This window comes from Pleurodeles waltl, chromosome 7 (genome assembly GCF_031143425.1).
Source record: "Pleurodeles waltl isolate 20211129_DDA chromosome 7, aPleWal1.hap1.20221129, whole genome shotgun sequence".
Classification (NCBI taxonomy): Eukaryota; Metazoa; Chordata; class Amphibia; order Caudata; family Salamandridae; genus Pleurodeles; species Pleurodeles waltl.
The window spans coordinates 465,943,927-465,964,391 of NC_090446.1; the positions used below are offsets into that span (position 1 = coordinate 465,943,927).

At 48.1% G+C, this 20,465-nt stretch overlaps 1 protein-coding gene across 1 annotated transcript in view; it reads right to left on the minus strand.

Moving 5' to 3' along the window:
• Positions 1-20,465, minus strand: part of LOC138304198 (sulfotransferase 1 family member D1-like) — a 426,949-nt gene that overhangs the window by 143,282 nt on the left and 263,202 nt on the right. The gene's annotated exons all lie outside the window — the stretch shown is intronic.

The window sequence follows — 20,465 nt, forward strand, 5'->3', positions numbered from 1 at the left end:
CCTCTCTATGCTTAACTCAGACTATAAAATACTGAGTCGAGTGCCAGCGATGAGATTGCTGCCCTATATGACGCAATTGGTTCATCCAGATCAGGCGGGATTCATTCCTACTAGGAGCACTGCCCAGAACATACGCCGGCTGCTTTATCTTAAGGATTCTGCGGCCCCTTCGGAACCTGGGTCAGCAGTTCTTGCCATAGACATAGAGAAGGAATTTGACAGTCTGGAGTGGGATTACCTATACGCGGTCCATGCACATCAAATGGACACAGCTGCTTTACACAGCCCCTAACGATAGGGTTAGGACGGGAGCAATCATCTCAGAACAGTACTTGGTTGGCAGGGGCACCAGGCAGGGATTTCTCCTGTCGCCACTGTTGTTTTCCCTGGCAATGGAGCCACTGGCCGCTCAGGCTAGGACGGCCACCTTGTACCGTGGCTTGACCAGACACGACCGGCACCATGCGATTGCACTATACGTGGATGACCTACTCTTATTCTTATAGGACACTGGCCTGGAGAGGGAGGGGGCACAGGCCTTGCTAGCGAAGTTCGGTCAGCTATCAGGATTATGGGTCAATTGGAAAAAATCGTTCCTGTTTCCGTTGACGGAGGGATGTGAATCGCCGACGGAGCTGGGTGGAATGACATGGGAGCCATGCTGCATCACGTACCTTGGTGTGCGAGTATATCACTCCCATTCAGATATCCTAGACGGCAACATCGGAAAGGCGGTGAGAGCTCTGAGGTCAAGCTTTGGAATCTGGGGCTTGCTCCCGCTCTCGGTGGCTGGACGGGTTGCGCTCCTCAAAATGGTGGCGCTGCCCCGACTGTTGTACTATTTTGCTGCACTGCCGCTTTGGGTGCCGCGCGCCCTGTTGAGAGAACTGAATATGGCGATCACCGCATTCATATAGGGAGGGGGAAGATGCAGGGTGGCACTAACTACCTTGAAGAGTCCTGGGACCAGGGGCGGGGGGGGGGGGTTAGCAGTACCTGACTTTGAGGCCTATTACCTTGCCACACAGCTGCAATGGCTAGCGCGCTGGATGGGAGACAGCTACACTGGGGAGAACATCGAGACCCTGGCAGATCCCCCGATAGCTGTACTGGTGGGGATCTTTCTTAACGCAACGGGAAGGAGACCGGCCCGACCGCCGAGGCCGCTGTTATCTGTCAGTGCTGGAGAAGATGCCTCCGGAAGTCGGGCCTGACCGCGCCGTACTCCCCTGACATTCCATTGTCTTGGCTCTGCTGGCTGCCCAGAGCGGGAGAGTGGAGGGGACTGCTTACATGGGTAGATGCTGGGGCCACACGGATGGGGGACTTGTATAAGGAGGGCAACTTATTACCCTTCAAAGACTATCAGCAAGAACATGATCTTCCACAGCGCCACTTTTTACTACACCGCGCACTCTCTCGTTCTATCGGGCAGTTCTGGGGGTCGGGAGCGGTTGAAACCCCCCTCACAACCTCAGCACCTACTTGCTATCTACAGGGTGCACACACAAAGCAGTCACCAGACTCTACAGGATCACTAGGGCTGGAACACTGACCGCCTTGGATGATCTGAAACAAAGGTGGGAACAAGATCTGGGGACTCTGATAGCAGATTCGGACTGGGATCGCATCCTGAAAAGAACGCCCAAAATATCTAGAAATGCTAGATTTCAGCACATCCAGGTCTACGTGCTCCATAGGGCTTACCTTACCCCACGTAGACTACAAGATCATTTCGGAGTAAGGGATGTGGGCTGCCCCCAGTGAGGCACAAAGGCAGCGGACTTTCTCCACATGCTGTCCTCCTGCCCCGGCTGGAGTCCTACTGGGACACAGTGGTGGCGGAGGTGGCAAATATCATTGAAGTCGAGATTGCACGCACACCCGCTAGATGCTTGCTGCATCGGTTCCCCCACACAACCAAAAACAAGGCCACTAGTAGGTTCCAAGACCTTGCATTTATCATAGCCAAGAGAGAGCTGACAAGGAACTGGAAGAGCCCGGGTGGCCCCAACCCCCGGGGACTGGAGAAGGGAACTCAAGAAATGGGGCTGATAGCGAGGGATCGGCACTGCATACCGAACTAAAGCAGGGAAGGGGATCCCCTGAGATGAAGGAGGCCTGGGAACAGATTACCATAGCGCTACAGAGGGAACAGCTTGCCCCTGGCGGGAGGGGACCCGCACAGATCGATACATCTGACGACTGACACCCTCACAGTTGCAGAATTGATTTGCAGTCGAAACAAACAGAGCCGAACCCCGAGACATGAGACTAGGATCTCTCACATGGCTTGTATGACCTCACATGAATGTACACTACACATCACTTCTACAGGAGGCAAGTGAAGGGGGGAGTGGGCGAGCAGTAACACATAAGTTGAGCTACAAGACTCCTAAATCAGACGGGCACAGTGATCCCGAGGAGCCATATTATGATCTCTTTCCCACACTATGAGCAAATACCTAGTAATTTGGTAGGGAGAGAATAGGCCAGCTCGGAATAAATACCGATGAAGGAGATAGCACTAATGGCAGTATGAACAACAGCAAGTGGAAATCAATGACAAATTGTGATACATCTAGCTGTTATACTTCAAGCTCTGTAAAATAAGATCAGCTGGTGGTAACCTTCTCATTTCTGAATGTAAGACTATGACATATCTCACTTTTTATTCCTTCTTTTTCTTTTGTTCTTCTCAATAAAATCTGTTTACAAAACAAATTGTCTTCAGGTTTACTGTGTAATTTGATTTTACATGCTGAAATTGTTGTTATGCTTCCTTGTTTTGATGGGAGTTAAATTTGTTATGTCCTAACACTTGCAGATGCTTACTCTGCTGTTGATATTGGCTCAGTGACACAATACCAGTTTGCACGTGTTCCTGCTCATAAGGAAATTCATGTGGACTAGTTTATGACTAAGTAATAAGTTAAATCTTTTGTTTGGTATCCGGTTGGCAGTAGGTCAACATTGTGTGGCTATATATCTGTGGTACATTTCTTGTTTTGAAATTTGTATCTTGATGAGTATTGGACCAAAAGTAGACTTTGGTGGAAGCTTCATGCAGGGATGTAATACAGGCTCCTCCTCACATGAGACACACTGGGACCCTGACTCTTCAGGGAGCATCCAACGTCTAGGGGGGCATTTAGCCCAAGGCCAATGATTATCTGTAACATATGGAGACTCTGGGGTCCGTCATCACATTCTGTGAGGAGGCCCATAATATCCCGTCACGCCCCCTGGCTTCAGGCAGCAGACCCTCTTTTGCTTCACTAATCACCGAGCTGAAACACTCATGCACTGACAAAAATCTCTGAAATGCGCTTCTTAGTCTAAAGAAGATATTCATTAATTCACTTCGCAAGGTTCGTAAAGGAAGGTCAGCATCCTGAAAACACACGTTTAAAAAAGGGCACATCAATGAAATGAAAACACGTACAAATGATTCTCCACATCATTACACACAGCAAATATATGTATCTATATTATAATTCAAAGCAAATAATGAATTAAAAAATATGCATCACAGTGAGGCTAGGGCACATCTGCTTCATCTCCCTCCTATCAGCATCAGATCGCCAGATCCCAGAATCGATTGAGGAGAAGGAGAGATCAATTATCCTCACAGGAAGGATGACACACCCCAGCGTTTTGGGCATGTCGGAGATCTGAATCACTCTCGGTCCCCGGACCATCTGGTCTCGTCCTCTTATACTTTGAACAAACAAAAGAGGAAAATTCTAGAACCTCCCTCTCACTGCAGAAGTTTATAATTCAAAAAATGCTGATTACTTTAGGCCAGATCTGAAAAGAACACGTCATTACTTGGCCACAATCCCAAGGTAACCTGAATCCAAACAAAACCGTTCCCTGTTGTCCTAGTACATACTTATCAGCCTAAGCCTTTGGTGGAAAGAACATGAAAAATAAAAACACAAGCACATTGTGCAACGTAGAAAATTACTTACAGCTTTTAACATGGTGGTAGCTAATGGTAAAATAAAGTCAATAGGCAAAATGAGGCTGGTGGTCACTAATGTGACGGTGTTCTAATAGGCTAAGTGCAACGTGGAGTCAGTGGTCAAAACTTAAATATCATTACAGACCCCTTCGCAGTACACACGTGTTTGGTCCCTCTGGGAAAGCAGAACTGCCCCCCAATCTGTACAGATGTTAAAGTACATCTGACAGATCTGTTTAAGGTAGAAGAGATTGCTCCTTACTATATTTAATTTATATGTGATGAATAAACAGCTGAGCTATTTCTTGGGATATAAAGATGTTGGCAGGATGCTAACCCTCAGGTTGGAACATGATAGCCACAAAATTAAAATATACTTTATGTTGCATTAAGCTGTTTTAAATAGCACACATACTTATGTAACACGTCTTCATAGCGCCGTGAGGCAGTTTGACATCTGACACTGAGGGTTTTCCTAAATGAGAGCCTCTATGACGAAAAGGTAATTCGACTGTCTGGCTTGAGGGAGAGCAATTGATGAGCATTGTGGAAGTTAAACAGAAAGAACTGCAAGCTGCGACTTCAGAGATAATTGTGATATAAAATGCTCAATGTTTTATTCTTATTTTGCTTTTGCCAACTTTTTTGGGCAGAGAACACCCTGATCGCCAAACCCATCTATAGAAATTTAGCTCACTGATGAAGGCCGGACTGGCCGTAGCGGGCATCGGGTGTATTGCCGGAGGGCTCGAAGAGTTGGGGCCTGTTTCGGAGCAGTGGTAGCCGGTTTTGTGACTGAGGGCTGTTTTTGCAGCAGTGCTGAGAACTCAGCCCTCCAAACATTAGCAAGCTTGCGCTTGCACACACCCTACAAGGTCTTAAAACTGTGCAGGGCACCCCTTCCCCCCAAGAACTGGTCAGAAAAAGTTGCCAGGGCTGCTTTGAGTTCTCAGTCCTGCCGTGCCTGTGAAGCCCAGTCAAAATCAAATACTCTATATTTTTATGCCCCACCACTTTCTACATTCACTAGCTGCCACTGCTTAGACCAATGCCAAGACCCACTAGCGGACTCACAGCTAACAGCAACACTGGCTATGCAAATATAGACATAATGAGACTGTAGATCTCGGGAGACTCCTGAATGGAGGAAATATACAATGGCGTCTCTTGAAGCGGTAATTGGCAGCATACATCAGCATTTGGACAAGTTTCAGAACATATGGCACGGCTTCATCCAAGACCCATAACGTTTCTAACCTGTGAAACCTAGTGGGATGAATAGACTTAGAGGGGCCTGCCAGCCTAATAACAATCCAATTGTGAAGATCTTAGAAATTGGGTCACTACTTGGCAGGGGTTTGCACTCTGTCCAAGTAGAGACCACAGTCCTAGTCAGGGTAAGTTACACTCCCTAAATTAACCTTTCCTCACCCTCTGGTAGCTTGGCACAGAGCAGTCAGGCTTAACTTAAGAGGCAATGTGTAAAGTATTTGGGCAACACATACATGCAGCACAGCAATGATAACACAACAAAACGACTCCACCTGGATTTAAAAAAATAGGTCGTTTTTAGCTGATAAAAATATGAGGACAATGATACAAATCCTATTTGTAAAAGGAGAACTGTTCTCTCTGTTGCAGTGCTTTGGATAAGTTACTAGGTTTAATTAATGCAGGGAAGATTGAGATCTGCTTGCTCGTCTCTCAGAAATGATACAGTGAAATCTTCACCTGTGCTTCACTCCGGAGAGTGGTTAAGTGTCGTGGATTTGAATGCAAGTGGTAGAGAGAAATGCTGCTTCAGGTTGCGGAGATGTTACGCCCTGTCCAGCTCTCCATAAGGGAAAAGGTGAGGTGAGAAGAAAGGCTGTCTAGCCCGCGGCCGATACGGCTGTGGGAGCTTGGTGAGTGTACTACAGCTTTTGATGTTCACATAAGTGCAGCGGGCGGAGATGCTGCACAGGATGCGGGGAAGTGTTTACTGCAGTGTTACAATATGCTCCTGTAGGATGATTCAACTCCAAACCCCTCCGTACCCGTTGAAAGGAGACTGGTACCACCAAGGGTACTTCACATTGCTTCTTACCCTCCTACAAATGTGCAGCCCGAGGCGGCCCTCAGTTAAATCCGCTGTGGGGCGGCCGCGTATCTCTCATCAGCTGGTGAGCGTGAGGTTTCCTCCTCTCTGGTCGGGTCACAGGCTTAAGAGCACACACTGTGCTGACTGCAGGAAGACCTACAGCTGTCCAGCAAGGAGACGCTTGCCACTCAGGATGAGTTTGTGTACCATGGCTGATGAGACAGGTGCACATTGTAGAGTCTTTGATGTCCCCGGGACCTTGCTAAGAACAGGGGGCAAGCCAAAAAGCCCTTGGAGTCACCTTGGAGTTAGAGATAGTTTCTTAGTCCTTTAGCAGGGGAGAGATCAGCAGGCAGCAGGATGGCACAACAAAGTAGGGAAGCAGTTCCTGCCAACAGTCAATCCTGGCAGAGTGGAAATCCTGACAGCACAGCAGTCTTAACTACAGCAGAGTTCTTTTCAGATGTAGTAGTGTACTGATTTCAGGTGGTCAGAGATACAGTACTTGTACCCAAAAGTTCCTTTGATGTGGGTGATGACTTCAAAGAATCTTACTGAAGTGCTTTGGTCCCCTTTTCAGCTTAGCCCTAGCTTCAGACTATCAGTGGGGTGGGTAATCAGCCCTTTGTGTGGGCTCAGGCCAGTATCATTTGAAGTATAAGTGTGGGCCCTTCTCAACCTTTTCCCCAGGAAGACCCATCAGTATGCAATTAATTGCAGGTGCAGTTAGGTATCCTGTGTTGTGGATGTCTGAAGGGAATACACAAATGTAGCTGTCACCCAACCTAGGTCAGACGTGTATTGGAGACAGGCTGTCAGGCACACAGGGCATTGAGGGTAGAAAAATGCCCACTTTCTAAAAGTGACATTTCTAAAATAGTAATAATAAATCCTACGTTACCAGTAAAGAGGATTTATCATTACTATTCCAAGTAATGATGGCTGCAGTGAACACACCAGGAGCAATAGTGGGGCACCAACATCTGCAAAAAGAGATGCCAATGAGTACAGTGAGTGGCCATAGAAGTAGGAATTCACAGCCTGCCAGTGACAATGTCACACATCAAACTGTCAATTAAATGTTAAATAACACTGTCTTACCTGTGTGTCATTGGAAGTATTGATGAATGACTGCCCTTCTGTTGTCCTCATCCTCTGCCTCCTCATCTTCACTGTCCACTGGGTCCAGTCCTGCCACACGGCCATCTCCAGCCTCCTTCTCCTGCAGAAAAGATACACGGCGTCTCAAGGCAAGGTTGTGCAACATGCAGGATGTAATGATTATCTGCAGACCTTCTTGGGCGAGTAGCACAGGGATCCACCTGTTAGATGGAGGCACCGAAACCCGGCCTTCAGGAGGCCGAAGGTACGTTCTATTATCCTTCTTGTTCGCCCATATGCCTCATTGTAACATTCCTCAGCCCTTGTCCTGGGATTCCTCACAGGGGTCAGTAGCCAGGACAGGTTTGGATAATCTGAGTCACCTGCAAATATCGAGGGACCACTTTTAGCCACACACTAACCCTTATGGCCCACACCATACCCATGCACCAACATCCCTTGGGTGGGAACCAGGGCTCACCTATTAGCCACACCCTGTGCCTCTGGAGTTGGGACATCACATTTGGGATGGTTAGCATTGACATGGGAGATGTACGGTTATGCAAACACACCATCTGCACCTTCATCGAGTAATACCTTTTTCGATTTCTGAAGACCTGTTCATTTTGCCGGGGGTGGGGAGAACAAATGCAATATGTGTCACATCGATTGCACCAATGATGTTGGGGATGTGTCCCATTGCATAGAAGTCAGCCTTCACTGTGGCCAAATCCTCCACCTCGGGGAAAACGATGTAGCTGCACATGTGTTTAATCAGGGCAGACAACACTCTGGTCAGCACTATTGAGAACATTGGCTGTGACATTCCTGCTGCCAAGCCCACGGTCACTTGGAAAGAACCAGTTGCCAAGAAATGAAGCACTGATACCACTTGCACAAGAGGGGGGATCCCAGTGGGGTGACGGATAGCAGATATCAGGTCAGGCTTCAATTGGGCACACAACTTTGTGACTGTGGCTCTGTCAAGTCTATAGGTGAGGATAATGTGCCTGTACCCCATTGTTGCCAAATACATCAGGGGTCTGTACACAGGGGAATGTCTCCATCTCCTATTCATCCGTAGCAATCTATGGGGCAAAAGAGTGAGGAGCCGGTCATTATCTGTAACCACTACAGTTCAATGAATATTGTGATTGTTACAATATTTAGGTGGGATATGTCCAGAATGTGAATTTGTGAACTGTGACGCAGTTAGAAACCCTGGCCTGGCCCCCGCTGAAATGACGTCTGCCTGTCCAGTATGGAGGGACAGGTTGAAATGAAGTAATTCTGCTGACGTTGTGTGCCGTTGTGGGAGGCGGTCGGGAACGGCCGTACAACTCCTCATTGTTTATCATTGGGCCCTATGGGGTACAGTAGGCAATGGTGATGTACACTGGCGGTGACGGTTTGCACCAACGTGGAAGTCACTGCCATTTTGTATCTGTTCACCCACTTGCTACCTGACCTTCAACAGGAGAGGACCTACACTTCATGTGCTGTTGTGATCTGTGTCTGGAACCTACCATGGCTCGTATGACTGGGGAAAGGGCCCTCTGCCTTCACCTTGGCAGAGTTGGGGAGACTGGTGGATGGGGTCCTACCCCGGTACTGACTGCTGTATGGGCCTCCAGACCAACAGGTGAGTACACTGTGAGTACGATGCATGGGGCATGAATGCATAGAGTGCTGTGCGTGAAGGCCTCGTGTGGGGGGCTCGTGGGTGGGCCCTGGGAAGTGTGCAGCATGTATACCTGGGCATGTCTGTGCTAATGGGAATGGGAAGGGGCATAGTGGGCCTTGAGTGTAACAGGCAGGACGGTCTGACTAATACCTTTCCCTGTGTCTATTTCCTCTGCAGGTCAGCGCCCATCAAAAGAAGGGTATATGGCATGCCATCGCCAAGGACGTGCAGAACCTGAGGGTCTACGGCAGGCGGAGCACCCACTGTCGGAAACGGTAGGAGGACCTGAGATGCTGCGCACGGAAGACGGCGGATGCCCAGCTGGGGATGGCCTCCAAATGAGGAAGGGGTGCCCGTCGAACCCTGACCTCCCTGTTGGCCCGCATACTGGCGGTGGCCTATCCGGAGCTGGATATGTGCTTGGGGGCATCACAACAGCAACAAGGGGGTGAGTACAGTGCCCTTCATTACTACTTACGCCTGGTGGGGTGGTATCTGGGTGGGGGTTGTGGGCCTGTGGGTACCCCTAGGCCAGGCCTGACATTGCAGAGTAGGCCACATCTTGGGCAGGATTCTGATGTGAAATCCATCCAACCTAGCTAGTAAGCATCCACTACTGTGCAGGGGTGTGTGGGTCCCAGGTATGCTGCAGTATGTGTCCCTCCCCATGCCCTGCTGGCTGGCATTGTAACTGGTAGTGCACTGCCTAGTGAGTAGGTCTGTTCCCTGTGTGTGTGTTGTGTACGCCAAAGGTGGTGTTGGTGCCGCCACTGACCAAGTGTATCCTTTGTCTCCCCCCCCTTTTTTTTGTCATCCTGTCCTTATGTGCATTAGCATCATCTGGCGGAGGAGCAGGGGCACCGGTGACGGAAGGAGCTGCAGCTCACAGGACCCAGGAGGCAGAGTCTACCAATGGTGAGGACACCAGTGGGACAGAGGGTGAGGGGAGCACCAAGGAGGAGACTGCAGGGGACAGTTCGGACACGGATACCTTCTTCGATGGAAGCTCCCTGGTGGTGACGGACACCTCTGTGCCCACCCCAGCTACAGGTACAGCCGCTATCCCCTTACCAGCACCACCCTCCCATCAGCCCCTCAGCGAGTTTCCGGTGCCCGCACACCCAGGAGGGCGGGCATCTCCTTTGCCCCAGGCACCTCAGGCCCTGCTGCCCTGAGTGAGGAAGCTATTAACCTCCTGAGATCCATCTCTGTTGGGCAGTCAACCACTGTGAATGCCATCCAGGGGCTGGCAGCCCAAATGCAGGAGTCCAATGCATTTCTGAAGGGCATTCACACTGGCTTGGCGACCCACCAGAGATCAATCCAGGCTCTGGCCTCCTCTCTGATGGCAGCCATTGTCCCTGTTTCCACCCTCCAACTTCTTCTTCCCAGTCCCATTCCCCTCAACCCCAACCTATCCCAAGCACACAGGCAGATGAGCATGCACACAGGACACCACACAAGAGTGGACATGGCAAATACAAGCACCATACTTCATCCCACAGGCACTTACACAATCACCAACCAGATGCAGACATATCAACATCCACTTCCTCCACTGTGTCCCCCTCCTCCTCATCCTCCGCCTCCCTCCCAGTTGCATCTACACTCACACCTGCATGCACTACATCCTCATCCACTACCACCATCACCAGAACACCTATTAGAACACACACCTCACTGACAGTCACCACCCCAACATCCATGCACACGTCCCCTATGTCCTCTCCCACTGTGTCTGTGCCCCCTCCTCCCAAAGTACACAAACACAAGCACTCAGACACCCAACAGCCATCCACCTCACAACAGCATCCAGCCCATGCACCCAAACACAGCAGACTGACACCTTCTACAACCACTCCCTCTTCCTCCACTACCAGACCTTCTCCCTCTGTCCGTCCCAATGTCCCTAAGAGGCTTTTCCTCTCCACCATTGACCTCTTCCCTCCCCCTCCTCCTCCCATCCTTCACGTCAGGCCAGGGTGATCAAAACCCAGGCAAGCACCTCAGCCACCCTTTCCACGTGCACAGTAGTGTCCCCAGCAACTCCAGGTGGGAAAGGATCCCGGCCACCAGCCAGCCAGACAGAAAGGGTGCCTGCCCCAAATGCCTCATGGAAGGGCAAGGAGCCAGCTGCAGGAAGGAAGGGTAAGGAGCCAGCCCCAGCAGCAGGAAGGAAGGGCAAGGTGCCACCCCAAGCTGCAGCAAGGAAGGGCAAGGAACCACCCCCAGCTGCTGCCAAAAGGAGCAAGGAGCCACCCCTAGATGCTGGCAGGAAGGACAAGGGGCCTGCACAAGCAGGCATTAAGGACAAGGGGCCTGGTGCTGGGACTCTGTTGGAGCCCACACCACCAACCCTGGTGGTGCAGCCATCCGAGGCTGCAGGGCATGGGCTTGAGCCTCCCCCCACAACTAGCACCAGCAGCAGCAGCACAAGTGGGCAGCCGTCCGAGGCTGCAGGGGATGGGCTGGAGCCTCCCCCCACAACCACCACCAGCTCTGCCAGCAGCACCACCACCAGCAGCAACACCAGTGGGCAGCCGTCCGAGGCTGAAGGGGATGGGCTGCAGCCTCCCCCCCCCCCAACCACCACCAGCTCCGCCAGCAGCAGCAGCAGCAGCACCAGCACCAGTGGGCAGCAGTCCGAGGCTGCAAGGGATGGGCTGGAGCCTCCCCCCACAACTAGCACAAGCAGCACCAGTGGGCAGCTGTCCAAGGCTGCAGGGGATGGGCTGCAGCCTCCCCCCACCACTACCAGCAGCTCAGCAGCAGCACCACTGCCACCACGGAACAGCCGTCACCGCCGGCGGATATTCTGTAGACCTGCCTCCATGGGCTGTTGTGTGTCCTGCCCATTGCAAATCCTGTGGGTATGACACCCACCTGAGAGACTGTGACCTTGCACTCCCCAAGATCTGAATCACAAGGCACAATGCCCCCTCCACTCACCCCATCCTCCCCAGAATGAAGCTCACTGAGCACGATGCCCACTCCAGAACCAGTGGAGATGCCATCCTCTCAACACATCCTCCCCAGGATGAAGCTCACTGGGCACGATGCCCCCTCCAGAACCAGTGGAGATGCCATCCACTCAACCCATCCTCCCCAGGGTCAATCTCATAGGGCACGATGCCCCCTCCAGAACCAGTAGAGATGCCATCCACTCACCACATCCTCCCCAGGATGAAGCTCACTGGGCACGATGCCCCCTCCAGAAACAGTGGAGAAGCAATCCACTTGAGAGACTGTGGCCTTGCACTCCCTTGGACCAGGCACAGGGGATGTTCCCTCTTCAAAGCATGTGGGCAAGTCACCCACCTGAGAGACTGTGGCCTTGCACTCCTCAGGACCAAGCACAGGTCATGTTGCCCCCTCCAGGACCAGTAGCATTGTACCATCTGCCAGCTGAGTTGCCCCCCGTCCCCCTGAGGTGCCTGCCTATTTTCGACCTGATGCCCCTGCAGTGTTCTCTCTGTCTTGTTGCAGGAGTGAAGTGGGGCCTTGGACTTTGTAATGTGGCCCACGAACATTGAGGACTGGGCAGTGTCCCTTCATTTGGAAATATGTATATACTTTTTGATTTGGATGCAAGTATTGCTACTATTTTATCTTATTACACTCACTTTGATCTATTGGAGTTGTCCTTGCATTATGCCTGAGGAGTATGGGGTAAATATGTTGTGTTACTGCATCTGCTTGTGTGTATGGTGTTGGGAGTGAGGGGTTTGCGTGTATGTGTCACTCTCTTTTTCCTCCCCCCTCCCCTGTGTGCTAGGCGGCTGTACTCACCGTGGTCGTCTTCGCCATTGTTGGTGTTCGGAGTGGAGCAGGACGTAAATCAACATTGGAAATATGTGCAGCTCGGGCTCCATGGCATTGTGGTTCTTCCCTGAGTCTCCACAGATGAGTGCTTTGACTTCTGAGCTCTGTTTCCGCCGGGCTTTTGATGTTGTTGGTACCGCCCCAGAAAAGGTGGCCATTTCCTGTGTCTTAATACAGTGGGCGGAACATTGGCTTCCGCCTGGCTATAGGCAGTTACCGCCGTGATGCCCGTTTATTCCGCCCTGGCGGGTGGTGTGTTAAAGTGGCTGTCTGTCTGAGCTGTTTCCGCCATGGTCATAATTTGGCGGTATTTACTGCCAGCCTGTTGGCGGTATTACCGCCACTTTATCACCAACTGCCAGGGTTGTAATGAGGGCCTATGTCTTTGGTAATACTAAAAAGATGTTACTTTAATAGCTGGAATTTTTATTAGACGTTGTCTACCTTAGAATCACACAGTTCAATGTCACATAACGTCATGCTATATAGATGGTGAATTGTTAGGATTGTCATGTGGTAACAAACTGCTTTCCACCCAAGCCCTTATGGGCCTCTTTTGCTCAACACAGATACATTAATCACTAATTACAATCCCCTGATATGTTCAACCAATGCTAATGAATAAAGCCAGTCCTCTACCTCATAGCTCCCAATAGCCTCGACATAATGCAGGACCCTAAGCTCTCAAGGGTAAACAATGTTTAACAATCTAGATGCCTGAGGATACCCTCACTTATCTACTCCTTATCACACAGAATTACCCTAAGTTATTAATTGCCACTACTAAGTTAAAAGAATGAGTTGTAAACTCTATATCAACTCAACTCAAGCAGAAAAATAACTTCTCCCCTAGCCATTTTTCTTTGGATTTCTTCACAACCTGAAGCTAAACAATAATACAGGTAGGCACCATTGCGCCTATCAGATGTGCGCACCTATACCTCTTAGTTTTCATTTAATAGTGTCTCTTTCTATAAATTATTTGCAACTAGATAGTCTGCAGTGCTGGAGAGCTTTCCAGCCAGGCTGGGAAGAGGCCTACTCGTGTCTAAGTGTGCCTTGTGTAGAATATGGGTGGGGGAATTCATCTTATATGCATTCCGAGAGTTGGATGGTGAGATTGTAGGTTTGGGGCTTTTTGGGTTGCTTGGTTTTGTTGACTTTGTTATAACTTCATTGTTATTTATGGTCCTCCTGGCTCTTCCCTTTCACTCCTTCTACCCCCGCTACCCAGGTCTCTACTCAGTACCTTGGTCTTACTACTCCTTCCCCCAATCTTCTGGACACTAATCCAATATTATGTTTCCCCACATATCCCATCGCACCATCCTAGACACTAGTCCACCCCTCCAGCCACTTCTCAGTATTACAACTCGGGAAAAACTCACCTCTGCTGACAATATACTAACAACCCTGAATGGCGCATGTAATTCAGAATGACCCTGCTAATAAACATACTCTCTATAATCATGAAGGGGCTTAACCAACCGGTTAAACGTAGAGTGTTGGATGACTACTGTAACAATTTAAAAGGAGATATTATCCTTTTACAAGAAGCACACCTGACACACATCCACATTGCAAAATTCTATAGCCCTTGGATTGCAGATTTCGGGCTCTCCCCTGCTCCACAAAAGAAGAATTGGGTGTTGACACTAATCTTGAAAAAATCTGATATAAATGTCATATCACACGCTCATGATTAAGAGGGTAGATGGTTCATATCCAAATTGAAAAAAGAGATTTGGAATTCTTTGTGCTACACATCTTCTTCACCAAACAATAACACTACTGGTTTCTGGAGGGAGCTGGAAAAACAGGTCTCAGATTGCTGTGTAGCCATTTTAAGTATAGCTCCATGCACGTTCGTTTAATACACTAAGCCGCTGTGCACCTTGACCTAGATATATTTTATTCAGCTTTGCACTGTTATTTTTACAATAACCAGTTTTACGGTCTTGTTTTAATTTCTTCTATCAAACTGTTTTGCTTAGTTCAGCACTGTGTTCTCAAACAATGCATTCTTGATCACCCTGTGCCTCAGTCAAGGCTACAGTCTGGTACATTGCCGGTAAACGTGGTAGAAGTTTAGTCTCCAACATTCGTAGAAAATACACATCCTTACGTAGGGACATTTTCTTAGAACATCTGCTGTGTTAGTTATAAAAACACTTTCTAGTCCTACTACACGTCAAGAGGGAGATTCCAGCCAGGGAACCACAACTGTATGCTGAATGCTCCACTGCAGATGCTGACGCAGATCACAGGCCTTTGCTCAGGTATGAGGGTTGATGTCCTCCCGGGGAAGCTGAAAGGCAGGATTAGAGCTTAACATGCTGTGCTCGAAATATGATTTAGATAGGGAATAGTCCATCGATAACTAGTGGCACTATGATAACATTATTCTTATGCTTCACTCTCATCGTCACTATTTTAACATTGTTGTGTTGTGTAGTTCTGGTTATTGCAGCTTATGCTTTGCTATCCAAAATGCAGTCGTTTTATTAAACCAATCTTTAAAACTTATGCTGCATTTATTGTCATTTATATATGAGACTGCACCGTGTATGAGAGAACCGGTTGTGACTTGAGTGACCACGACTTCCCTGAGAAGTACCAATATGTCATGCGCTTGGCTGCCCAATTGTCTCTGCCTCTTGGGGGAGATGAGGCACTGCTAGTTAGCTGGAGCAAAGCCCGGATTTGAAGTGACAAGTGTCATCAACCGTGGGTCAGACTCAGTCCCCCTCAATGTGGACGATCTTGCTGCTCAAAATCCAGTAGTCTCATTAGAACAATGAGAGCCTACGCGACATGGTCAGGCTCAAATTTTTGGGTCCACCGGAGTATCTCAGTCTCATTTTATATAAGGACACCTCAGCGCCGTATACAGAGACGTCCATGGTACTGAGGATTTCCACCACAGCCGTATAGGTAATCCTATCACAGCATGCGGTTGTTCAAGCTTGTGCCTTCTATGAACTCATAGTGCTTCTATCATGGTGAATCCCCAAATTGTACAAATAGCTGTTAACATGAGACAACCTCTCACAGCACACTTATTAGCAAATGGCCTAACGGCCCAGGGAGGTCCAGTCACATTCGTGGTGGACGCTCATGCAGCTTATAGAACAGAACTTTTTTTTTACTCTTGGGTCACATTTCCAGCAGTTGATGGGAACACAAATACATTTCATACATATACAGTTGCCAACGCGCCTGGACAACACAGAGCGTACGCATATTTAGAGATACCTCTATCTTATCAAGAAAATAATAATTGGCTTGATGGCACCCTACCCATACAATATTACCAGTTAGGTTAGGTCCACTAAGTAATGATGGTCCTTCCTGGCCTTTATTGGCCACTTATACACCACATCCTGCGGTTGGGAATTTAGCCGTAGCTGAGGTTCCTTGCTTATATATTGAGTTAATAGCAATATATAGAAGATTAGTGCAATTTGTGATGCAAACTTTAAATACAAACCAAGCACGTGCTGCTCCAGCACATCCACATGCAGTAACACCGGGTATAAATCTGGCGACTGTACATTCCATTATGGGTAAAGTACCGGCCAAACGACAGGAGACTCCGTTTTGGCTAGTACAAAAAATAAATACGCTGGAGGCAGTATTTCCCCATACGGGACCTCAGGATAAACATAGAATATTAACGATGTGCTTTCCCTTTGGGATGGTCCCTACAGTAGAAAACTGTAATACATAGGGCACGGTATTTGCAGCGCTCTATACAACTGCACACGGTACACCGACACTTGACAACTTACCGGAGGTGCTAAAACAAATTCAAGATGAATATGGGGCTGCCCCGGCCCTAGATTTAGGGATGCAACTGATGGGCAACTTTGCCACAGTATCCTCAATAATTTTAAGTAACCTTAAAGGGGAAGTAGTTGCACTCGCAGTGCACATGCAGCTCTGTGACATTCCACAACAAGATCAAGAACGAGAGCTGCCTAAAATAATAGCGGAAACATATTCAAGTATCGGTCGAGATAGCCTAGGGGCTAGACCACAAAAACCTCAATTTCAGGGTAAAACAAATAAAGATAACCTCCAAACAGCAACCTGAGGGTAACAAGAAACGCTGGGATAAAAAGCAACAAATGCCTAAAAAAGAAAGGGGAGAATCTCCACGTACGGAGACCCCACAGAATAGGTATAATCTCAGGAATAGAGATAATATCAAAACGCCAGATAGATAACAATATAATGATACACGCCAATCTTGTTCCTTTCAGGACTCATCGGAAAAGAGAAATGAGAGAGGTGGGCGATCAGAGCGAAGAACAGAGTACGTGAAACCGAGACAGGAATCACAACGCTGGAGGTTTCTGTTAAAAAGGAAGATAAAACTGTCCAACAAAAACAACAATTTAAAAAGAAAAAGGTGGCAGCAGTCTCAGTTCAACATGCCACACAGGAAGAGGGTCCTCTTGAAGAACAAGAACTGGGCTCTAGCATTGCTAGACAGCGTGGCAGAGGTCACAATAGTTCGCCAGAATCTTCAAGAGCATCTGGAGGTGAAAGCAACTGATGACTTAATACAAGTAGAAACAGCAGACATGCGTGTCTCCGAGCCTGATAGGGTGTACAGAGTAACACTGCAATTAGAAGGAGACATTGAACGCACAATTCATGCAGTCTTTTGGGATCGCATAGTTAAAGTGTATGACATCTTGTTGGCTGAATAAGATTGGCCGCCTGACTTTGTCCGTACATGCCCATATGGAGAAGATGTCATTAAGCCTTCTTTCTCGCCCCTTGTTCCAGAGGAACTCACTGAATCCTATTCTATTGAATGGGCTCTTACACAGGCACCAGCATTATACAGAAATCACTTAGGATGGGATAAGGAATCCCCCTACCATGTAATCCCCATTAAAAGGGAACCTCAGCCACAACTGCAGTATCCTATTAAACATGAAGCAAAAGCACCTGTGAGAGAAATACTCACACAATTAGAGTACCAGGGTGTGATTGAACACTGTGTGTTGCCGATGAATAACCCTTTATTTCCTGTAGCTAAACCGGACCATTCATACAGAGTAGTCTTAGACTACAGACATTTAAACAGTCATACACGCACATATGCTATACAAAATTCACATAGCACTGCACTAATGAGCAACATAGTGTGGAAAAAATGCAAAACAACTTTAGACATTTCAAATGGGTTCTTCTGCCAGAATATAGCGCCTGACAGCAGGGACTTAACAAGCTTTCTCACACTAGGCTCTCAGAAAAAAGTCTGGTGTTTGCCTCAGGGGTATAAAAACAGCCCAGGACTGTTTGCAGCTCGTGTGACTGCCATTTTACACAAGATTGACTCTGAAGCATTGTCATATGTAGATGATATATACTCACGGATGATGAGTTACTACAACATTTAAGCCGGGTAGCCCGCATTGTTGTAGGCTTTGCCGAACTTGGCTACAAATTTTACTTTAAAAAAACAAAAATTGCATTCCTCAGCGTCCTGTTCCTGGGATATGAGCTGTCGAATGAAGGGAAGAGCCTAGCGCCACAATTTTTAGAAAAATTTGCACAATTACAACTACCGAATACGATTAAAAAACTCCAATCATTGTTGGGCTTCTTAAATTTTGGCAGAACCTACATTCCCGATTATGCTACACGCAGAAAACCTTTATATGACTTAATACGCCCCGATTTTTCAAGTAAATTCTGGACTGTTGAACATACACGCACTCTTCGAGAATTGCAGACAGACATGCTAGAAGCAAAACATTTACACACAAGGGACAACAAAACACATTTGGACAACAGGGTAGTAGCTGAGGCCATCGGTTTAACCTATGTGACATTTAATGAAGGCGAGACAGTCCCGATTGCATACAAATAACATTTGTATTCAGCAGCTGAACAACGCTTTGCACCCACTGAGAAAATTCTCACTGCTGTACAGATGGCTGTTATTAAAGAAAGACCTCTTTCCCAAGGGAAACACATTATTGTTGTTTCTCCAATTCCAGCCCTAGAGGATGTTACAAAAGCTAGCGTTCCCAACGCAAAAGCACTACATCCACGTTGGATACAATGGGCTACGTCTTTAACAGCCACTGATGTAGACTACATTTTTGATCCAAAGTTACAAACTCAGGAATTTCTACAATATGAAGTAGAATATCCAGTTCCAAGCGAATACCTTGCCTATCAATCAATATCATAGAGTCATGTACACCGATGGCTCTGCGCAACTGGCGATTGGAACTAAACATCAATACTCTGCTGCTTGCGCAGTCGTAAGTGGCTATATGTAGGGGTAGAAATTCTGTCCCCTACATACCTTTACACAGACTTTAGGGGATTGTATAGCACAATTGGCTGAGCTAAAAGCTCTGCTGATGGCACTAGAACATACGGATCCGGCGCAGCCTACGCTGATTGTTTGTGATTCATATTACTGTGTCCAGTCCTTTAATGAATATCTACATTATTGGCGCCAGAATGGGTTCAGAGATTCCAAAGGGAACACCATAAAACACAGACTCCTGTGGGGCAAGGTAGCAGACCTGAAAGAGACGCTACCGAAAGTCTATGTTGTGCATACACTTGGGCACCAGCGCGTTGGAATACACGTTGCTGGAAATACTTTGTCTGATGAAGCCGCAAAGTCAGCAGTAGCAGTAGCCACTGTAGCTGCAGTGACTCGTTCGAGTTCCAAACCAGACACAGACATTTTGGCTGCCATAAAGGCTACGGCTGATGGTACGCCCCATCCTAAAGGATTCCCTAATAAATATCAATACTATATGGGAAGTATGCTGAACGCTGAAGCTAGAATACCAGGCGTAGGCGTACGTGACATCCCTAACAAAGATATAAGACCACAATTGATCAGAGCAGCACATGAGGGGGCGGCATCTGCACATGCTGGTGTGGCGGCTATGATTTCAATCATACAGGCCCGCTATTGGTGGCCCGGTTTCTACAAAGAGACTAAGCAGTATGTCCTTTGTTGTGACATCTGTCAGCAAATTAAAGTTTCTAGGGCCAAGCGCCCGCCGCAGACACCCCTCTTGATTTCAAGCAAACCATCACAGTGTGTGTACTTGGAACACTGCGGTCCACTAACACCTGATAGTGCATGCAAATACATATTAGTCGTTGTTGAGTCATGCTGCAGATTTGTATGGGTGTGGCCACAACGCTCGGCTGACGCTCGGACTGTTATTAAAGATTTGCAAGTCTTTATCGGTACATATGCAGTTGCGGCGTTCCACTCGGACCAGGGCCCTCCTTTCGCCTCAAGTGCATTCAGGGACACCATGGCTTTGTTGGGGGTCCAACTACAGTACTCGTCTCCATTCATCCCGAGGGAAATTGTGTTGTGGAGCGATTAAACCGCGATTTAAAGCAATCCTTAACAGCCAGAGTCTTAGGTACGGGTCGTAGTTGGCTTACCCACCTGTATGGAGTTCAGAGAGCACTAAATAACCTGCCTAGAAGGTTCCTGGGGGGGTGGTCGTACTTCATATGAGAGGCTGTTCGGAACTCAAATGTTTGTTCCGGATCTTGATGTTCCTGGCGTGGAGGCAGCAGAAACACCTTTTGACATAAATGAACGTGTCACTGTTTTACAGGAATTACAACAGTTCTGTGAAGATAATTCTTCTAAAAGTGCTGCCTCCACAGGAATTAAGGATGTGCCTGTAACATCTACCGGCTGGATTCCCAGAGTTGGGGATCTTGTACATGAAAAGGTCACAGTGAAAAATAATTTGGCCCTTCTTATCGAGCACCAGTCCCTGTACTGGGGATAC